Genomic DNA, 8,949 nt, shown 5'->3' with positions numbered 1-8,949 from the left:
TAGGGCATTGATATAAGCCCAAATTTATTGTATTCTTTATTGAGTGCTTAGTGGGTGCTAAGCACTGGGAGTGGGTGCTACACATTATACCGACACTACGAGTGCCATCTCAGATTCGACTTGAGAAAATTAGGTGTGGCTGCTCCTGACTATGGGTGCAGTCAAAAGTAGTGTATTGAGTAGGTACAAAGCCTTTACAAGCACTACTCTGGGGATGTAGGCAAATTGCCGAACCTCATAAAAATCCTGTGTTGTGGGTGCTTGTTGTTTACATTTTATATTAAAGTGCGTGGAATGTGGAATGGGTGTGCACACTTGAAAGTGCCTATGAGAGGCTGAGTGTGTATATGACTATGTGCAAACAGAGACAGGTATATCAGATTTTTCTTAGCCCGACATCAGATAGGTCCTAAGATTGGAATTAGACTCACTGATTCACCGCCCCTCTCAGTGACTGCTGGGTTACAACAACACTTCTCTTTGGTTATAAACAAAACTGTTCAACCAAAAATGTTTTTGGTGTTATCAGTGATCCCTATGCAAATTAAAACTTTGTTATTGAAACAGGGGAGTGTTATTGTCTGGGTTGGTGTAGGGTTATGTATGGTCACCTATTGCTCATCAGAGTGTATGGGGATGGCATTAGAGATCCAGTACTCTACCTTTTGTGGTATGATATACGGATTGAGTTTAGCATGTCCAAATGAGACTTGGTTCCTATGTTTCCAAATGTAGTAACACATAATAATAAAAACACTGAAAAAGAAATCCAATTTATTTGAAGGGATGGTGTTAGAGTTAAAGAAAAACACGATTAAGTTTGAAAAGGAAGAACCATTTAATAGTTCAATTTTAAGGCCCAATGGACCAACATCCCATATCCTCTTTGAGAACTCACAAGAGAGGAAGACATGCCAACTATTCTCATGTTGGTTGTGGCATAAACTGCAGATAGGGTCAATATCCACCCACTTTTTTAAAATGTCTTTAGTGGGGATTCCTTCATATACTATTCTTCAAAAGAAAAGTTTAAATTTGGGGTGGATTTTGAGCTTCGATAAATAGCACCACCAGTGCGAGCATGGAGTTGTGCAAGTCTACCTATTTGAGGATCCACTAGAGTTAGTAAAAACATTAGATTTGAGAAATTTGGCAGCTATTTTAGTGGAGAAAGATCCATGTTTTGAGAGGTGGCACCACCATTTGCCATTATTATCAGAAATAGGAATTCAAAGGATCTTGTTAGTTAAGGAAACAGGGAGTAATGAATTTAACAAACTAACATTCCATTAATTCCCCATCATGAAATCATTAACTTTCAAGAGGTGTGGGGGTGGCTTTTGGAAAAGGTGGGAATGGATTTAATCTAGGGATCAATCCAAAAGTTTGTGTCCTTACCATTGCCAATTTTTAAAAAGATCATTTTTTGGAGAGTTGGGAGGATACTACAATATTGTTCCAACAAAACGATCATCTTTTGCATAAAGTTTGTTGATCAAATACTGACCTATTAGGGAAGTATTTAGCATTCAGGATCTATGTCCATAAGGAATGCTCATTTGTGAGGAGGTGCCATCCAAGTTTCAGGAGTAAGTCTTTGTTTTGAGTCTTTGAATCACAAATTCCAAGGCCTCCTTGAGGGTTAGATAAGCATATTTTATGCCATCCAATGAGATGGATCTTTTTGGACTTGTCCGAGTCTCCATTCCAAAAATGCTAGTATGTGGAATCTAATTTCCTGTACAACACTTTAGGAAAGGCAAAGCAAGACATCAGATAAGATGGAATTGAGGACAGAGCAGATTGGACAAGAAATGTCATGCCAGCATAAGAGAGTAGGTTAACTTTCCATAATCCAAGTTTCAATTCCACTCTTTTGACCATCTGGTTGAAAGAACGGGATTTGGCTCGATGATGGAAGAGACAAGTCCCAAGGTAGGAGGAGTCACAACTCATTTCCTTAATTCCAAGAGCTCTGCTTAAAGATATCCTGACATCATTAGATACATTGGAGCTTAAAGCAAGACCACTCTTATCCAAATTAATGGTTAATCCTGACAGGTCAGCAAAAAGGTCTAAAATGCATCGAATGGTAGAAATATCTTCATGTGAAGCTTTGCAGAAGATGAATGTATCATCAGCAAAAAAATAGATGAGAGATTTCAGGAGCATAGCTGGAAGTTTCGATTCCCTTAAATAGGTTGAGGTCTCTGTAGGTAGTGAGAAGGCAGGAAAGACCTTCCATAGCCACGATGAACAAGAAAGCGCTTAAGGAGCATCCTAGGTAGCTTACTAGGTAGCTAATAAGATCACACCATCTTTCACCAAAGGTCAAATACTCAAAAATAGCTCTCAAGTACCCTCATTCAAGTTTATCGTAGGCTTTGGCTATGTCAAGTTTTATGGCCACAAAATCAGTCTTACCTTTTTTTCGTCGAAGGGAATGGAAGATTTCCTAGGCAATGTTGATGTTGTCAAACATTTGTCTACCAGGGACAAAGGCAGCTTGAAATGGAGAAATGAACTCATGGAGATATTTTTTCAACCTAGTAGCCAAAATTTTTGCAATAATCTTATAAGTGATATTACAAAGGCTAATAGGTCGAAATTCATCAACATAAGCAGCATGGTCTTTTTTAGGAACTAAATAAATAAGGGTATGGTTGACTAATGAGCAAATTTATGTGTGAAATCTAGGGTAGTAAAATATGCATTTTACATATTTAGAATGGAGCTACCTTGGGTTTTACTCTCTTTTTGTAGGTTTTATATTTTCAAGGCCTTAAGGAGTATCGGGCACTATATCTCCAATTTTACAAATAAAGAGGTCTTATTTCTTTTTATGGTTGTGAAGAGGACAAAATTTTGAGCAAGATGGAAGTGTTCAATTGCAAGTACACATTCGTTTGGTCAACCATACAAGTGATTATTCTTTTCGGGTGAGAAAAAGAATAATGGATCAGAACTGAACCGAGATGCAGAACCAGCCCATCTGCAGTTATCCCAAGGGTATAAGAAATATTTCAAATGCCAACAAGGATCGATGGACCACATCCTTAAGTGATTGAAGATTCGTTTTTGGTAACAACAACTACCTAGCGTAGTTGGTGAGTTGTGGTGTGTAAAATCCCTTGCTTATTAGGAGGTCTCAAGTTCGAACCTCTTAGCTGTCATTTTGTTGAGGTTTTTTTTAGAATATTTTCTCTCTCCTACTCATCACTTAGGCCAAGATAGTTGTATGCAAGTTTGAATAAGAGAGAGAAAAAATAAAGAGAAAAATGTCATTTTGTTGAGGTTTTTTTTATAAGATTTTCTCTCTCCTACTCATCATTTAAAGGAGGTCGGCCAAGATAGTTGTAGGCAAGTTTGAAGAAGAGAGAGAGAAAAAAAAGAGAAAAAATAGGAAAGCAGAAAAAAGAAGAATATTGTCCAAATCCAAGCAAGAAAATTTGGCCAAAGGGGGTTTCTTATGCAAGAAGAGAGAGAAAAAAAGAAAAAGACAAGAAAAATCATGGGAGATCTCTCTCCACACGTTTTCTTTCTTCTCTCTCCTCCACTTCATCAACAAGATAAAAAAAATCTTTAGCTTCCCTCCCCCATTCTCTATATAATAGAATTAACATAAGGGGAGGAGGCACTTCATTCTTTTTCTAGGGCTTTTTCTTAGTTGCTCTATCTCTTTCTCTAGTTTTCTCTTTCTCTAGCTCTAGTTCTAGGTTTATGCTTTATCACTTTTGTAAGTTCTTTTTATTCAATTAATGCAAGCACTTTTGTTTTTGATTCAGTCTTTTATTTTTATTGTTTAAACAATTGAAGTTGTAATTTTCAATTTCTAGTTCTAGGCTTAGTTCTAGTGACAAGAACAAGCTATGAAGCATGTCTTTCAAGATCAAATTTTTTTTCTTTGGATTTTTTTTCTCTAGTACTAGAAATTTCAGATTTGGTTTATTCCAAATCTGGTTTTTAGTACTGGTAGTATCTCAAATCGATCAAGTTTTCAATTCAAGGGATGAAGTTCAAGTCAGTAGGCTCCTTCAGTAGTCTTCTCTCCCTCCTCTCATTCCCTCTTCTGACTACCCTTTATTTCTTAATTTAGGATTTTAATTTCAGTTGTTATATTATTGTTTTCCCTTTCCCCCAAGGTTCATGGCTAGTGTATGTGTTGGCTTTGCCCCTCCTAGCCATAGAACCATCATTTTATTGTTTTTATTCTAATTGTTTCTCTTTCCCTAAAGTCAAGTAGAGTAACCCTTGTAAGAGTGACTCTCTGGTTAAGTAGGGAAGCTCATATTATGATGCATCCTTCGGGCTAAGTAGAGAAACATACTTGTGAGTCTCTCTCTAGTTTTATCCCCTTTTTTTTCCTTCATTGCTTTTTAATTGCGTGGGGTGTTTATTTTTAGCTATTTATTTATTTAAATTGCGTGGCTTGCGTCTTTAAATTCTTAGATGACGAATGGTTGGGATGTTATTTTAGATACATATGTTTAGGATGGTAATTAGAATTAGATCACAACCATTAATCAGTTCACTTTCTCATTATTAAAAGAAGCAAAAAAATAAAATGGCTACTCTCCCTATGTGACCCGTAGCTACACTGATCTGTACGCTTGCAGTTACATTTTAAAATCTCAAATAAGTTTTTAGTGTCGTTGCCAGGGAGACAGTTCCATGTTATTTTTCGCTTTCTTTTAGTAAATTGTTGCTTTGTTTTGTTTTTCCTTTTCTTTTATTGAATTCCTGAGAAAAACAACTTACAATAGTTGTCTCGGTGGAGGTCACCCTGCCTCACAGTATGATAAAGACAGGTTTTGCCCTGTAGCAGTACCTCAGGAATTGACCTAAGCAACCCCAGATCCCTGGCGGTAAGCTCCCAAAAATCTAAAAAAAAAATTCATAAGAAAAAAAAATTGCTATCTATTCTTTTATGCTTGTCTTACTCTAGTTGTGGGTAGTTTTATGTTGCATGAGTGTTAGGTGGGTACATAATACTAAGAATTGGTTAGAAATAAGAGAACCAACAAGTAGTGACCCTATACGTTGCTCTCTTTAATACCTTTCAATATGGGAGACTAACATCAAAACCCTTCACCTAAATCTCTAAAAGATAGGTTCTACCCTGCTAGAACAGCCCAACCTTCCTGCATAGTTCTACCACAAGCCCAGGGCAATAATTTTTAACTCAAATCTCAATACATCACTATGTTGCCCTACTTCCATGGGTTGACCTCTGAGAATGCATACCTATTTCTAAGGGAATTTGAAGAGGTTTGTGTATTAATTAAGATCCAATGGCTTTCTGATGATGCTGTTAAGCTTAGGTTTATCACTTTTGCATTAAAAAATCAAGCTAAGAAGTGGTTGTATGGGTTACCCACAAATTCCATAACCTCATGGGAACAGTTCACAGTTGTCTTCCTTAAGAAGTTTTTCCCAACTCACAAGACCAATAAGCTTAGAAGTGATATCCTTCAGTTTAGGCAAAAGCCTAGTGAGTCTTTTTCTAAACTTATGGAGAGATTTAATGATCTACTCCAAGAATGCCCTCACCATGGCCTAGACTCATGGTATTTATGTCAAATAATTTATGATGGTATTGATTACCCAACTAAACAAATGATAGAGTCTATGTGCCCTGAGGGATTCACATCCTTTACTGATGAAGGAAAGGCATGGGAATTCTTACTTGACTTAGCTGAAAAAACCCGTGAGTGGGAATTAACCCAAGAGAGTGAAAGAACCATAGGAGGAAAATGATATTTTATAGATGGGATAGTAGCCAAGGAAGCCCATTTGGATAGCCTAATCAAGAGGATTGAGGTTATTGTTCCTAGAGAGCCATCATCAGTCAATTTGGTTAAGATTTGTGCTTGGTGCCAGTCCCCTGGATATGTCATAGAAGAATGCCCCAATACCTCTGGGGGCACTTCTAATGATAGTGTTAATGCCTTATACCAGAATAATCCATATAGTAATACCTACAATCCAGGATGGAGAAATCACCCAAATTCCTTTGGGCAACCAAGCAGGGCCTTCAAATTTTCATAATCAATGTCAACCTGGACCCCAAAGGCCTCCCTTTGTACAATAATCTTTTTTCCAAAATATTTTTTCTAGGTCAAATATAGGACCTCAGGCTAGTTTTCCTAGGGCCCCTCTCCTATCATCTTATCAGCAACCTCCTGGGTTTACCAACACTGGAGAGGCAAGTAGAATAAGTAACTTGGAAAAAAATATTGCCCCCCTCATGACAAGCCATCAAAATCTTATGAGAAAACTCACCCAAGTTATCTCAATTATGAGTGAGAGGGAGAAAGAAACTTTACTCAGTCAACCAGAGTCTAACCCTAGGCATCATCAGCTTGTTAGTTCACAAGTACCAACTAATACACCACTGAATATAGTACAAGGTCAGACCCAACAAGGGCCCTCTAACCAATGTAATATTGTTTATGCCCTTAGGAGTGGTAGAGAGTACTAGCAGAGCGTTCCTAAATCTTCCCCATCTACTACTCCTGTTAACTCTCCTTCAGTTGAGGACATAAGTGTGCCTCTAGTTCCAGGTTCGTCTGATGAACCTAAAGATTCTTCTAAAACTAAAGATGATTTGGTTGAGAAAACCAAAAATGATTCTTCTGAAAAAGAGTAAATCCCTAACAATCCTTATGTTCATCCTATCCCATTTCTTAATCGCTTGGTACACAAAAAGAAGACTGCTTTCATGGATAAAATTTTAGAAGCCTTTAAAAAGGTAAAAGTGAACATTCCTCTTTTGGATGCCATATCCCAGATCCCCGCCTATACAAAGGTACTGAAAGATTTGTGTACTCACAAACGTATCACTAGTATGCCCAAAAATACGTTCTTGGCAGGTAATATTAGTTCTATAATTACTCAGCCTATAGCAGCCAAGTAATAGGATTCAGGGGGCCCTACCATATCTTGTGTCATAGACAACACCTATATTGAGCATGCCTTACTTGACCTAGGTACTAGTGTGAATCTTTTACCTTACCATGTGTAGAAGCAACTAGGATTGGGAGAATTGAAAGCCACTGGAACTACTCTTCAGTTGGCAGATAGGTCTGTTAAGATTCCTAAAGGGATGGTTAAGGATGTCTTACTAAAAGTGGGGAAACTTATTTTCTCTGTTGATTTCATTGTGTTAGATACCAAGTCCTTCTCAACCAATGATGAGATCCCAATAATTCTAGGAAGACCATTCTTGGCTACCAGTGATGCATTAATCAATTGTCAGAATGGTTTCCTAAAGTTATCTTTTGGTAACCAAACTGTTGAGTTTAACATGTTTAGGATAGGCAAGCAACCACATATGGAAAAAGAGATCAATATACTTGAGGATTTTTTAGATTTTTCTGATGATTTAATTACCAACTTTGATGTTGATTTTGATTCAGAATTCCAAGAGTGTATGGATGAGTTGGATGATGATAGTGAAAATTTCTTTTCTGAAGTCTTGAGTCTTTACACACCTGTGGAGCCCTTAGGACTCATTTCCAATTCCATTCCCAAACCTTCCATAGTTGAGCCCCCTAAGCTAGATCTTAAGGAGTTGCCATCTAATTTGAGGTATGCTTTCATAGGGCCTGACCAGACTCTTCCTGTAATAATTTCTTCAAATTTGACTTCTAGTTAGGAAGAAGAGTTACTTAAAGTATTAAAAGATAATAAAGAAGCCCTAGGGTGGACCATGGCTAATATCAAGGGTATAAGCCCTTCTATTGTGCAACATCATATACATCTTATGGAGGATTTCAAACCATCCACGGATCCCCAAAGAAGAGTTAACCTAGTGATGATGGAAGCTATTAAGAAAGAGATCCTAAAGTGCTTAGATTATGGAATAATTTATCCTATTTCTGACAGTCAATGGGTAAGCCAGTTCACATAGTGCCTAAGAAGTCTGGAGTGACTGTAGTTCCCAATGCCAATAATGAACTAATTCCAACCCGTGTTCAATCAGGATGGAGAGTGTGCATAGACTATAGGAAACTTAATGTGGCAACCTGGAAGGACCACTTCCCATTACCAATCATTGACCAGATGTTAGAGAGGTTAGCTGAACATGAATACTATTATTTTCTTGGTGGATATTCACTCTAACCAGATCCCAATTGCTTTAGAGGATTAACATAAGACCACTTTTATATGCCCATATAGAACATTTGCTTACAGGCATATTCCCTTTGGGCTTTGCAACGCCCCTGCTACATTCCAACGATGCATGATGAGCATCTTTTCTGACATGGTCAAAAAATTCTTAGAAGTATTTATGGATGACTTTTTAATTCATGGGAATTCCTATTCTGAATGTCTTCATCATCTTTCCCTAGTTTTGAAAAGGTGCATATCTAAGAATTTAGTTTTGAATTGGGAGAAATGCCATTTTATAGTTAAATCTGGTATTGTTTTAGGCCATGTAATATCTAAGGAGGAAATTAAGGTAGATAGAACCAAAGTGGATTTAATTGATAATTTACCACCTCCTCAATCTGTTAAGGATGTCCGATCTTTTCTAGGGCATGCAGGTTTCTACAGAAGGTTTATTAAGAAATTTAGTTAGTTAGTCCGACCTCTCACTTCATTACTTGCCAAAGATCAACCTCTCACTTCATTACTTGCCAAAGATCAAACTTTTGAGTTTTCTAAAGAGTGCCTAGAATCCTTCAAACAACTTAAGAAGGAGTTGACCAATGCACCCATTGTTCAACCACCTGTTTGGACTGAACCTTTTGAACTGATGTGTGATGCTTTGGATTTTACCATAGAAGTGGTTTTGGGTTAAAATATTAATAAGTTGCCCACTGTCATTTACTATGCTAGTAGGACCTTAAATGATGCACAACTCAATTATACAACCACTGAAAAAGAATTTTTAGCTGTTGTGTTTGTATTTGAAAAGTTTCGGTCTTACTTAGTTGGTTCACA

The 8,949-nt window shown here is 37.3% G+C and overlaps 1 non-coding gene across 1 annotated transcript; it reads right to left on the bottom strand.

Annotated features, from left to right (window-relative positions):
* Positions 1–5,451: 5,451 nt before the first annotated feature.
* LOC122071339 lies at positions 5,452–5,558 on the bottom strand. The gene has a single exon (XR_006138155.1). It is a non-coding gene; the product is annotated as a small nucleolar RNA R71 (small nucleolar RNA).
* Between the last annotated feature and the right edge of the window lie 3,391 nt (positions 5,559–8,949).

This window comes from Macadamia integrifolia, unplaced genomic scaffold (assembly GCF_013358625.1).
Source record: "Macadamia integrifolia cultivar HAES 741 unplaced genomic scaffold, SCU_Mint_v3 scaffold_210A, whole genome shotgun sequence".
NCBI lineage: Eukaryota > Viridiplantae > Streptophyta > Magnoliopsida > Proteales > Proteaceae > Macadamia > Macadamia integrifolia.
The sequence above is the reverse complement of the archived record's forward strand: the minus strand, read 5'-3'. Positions and strand labels throughout refer to the sequence as shown.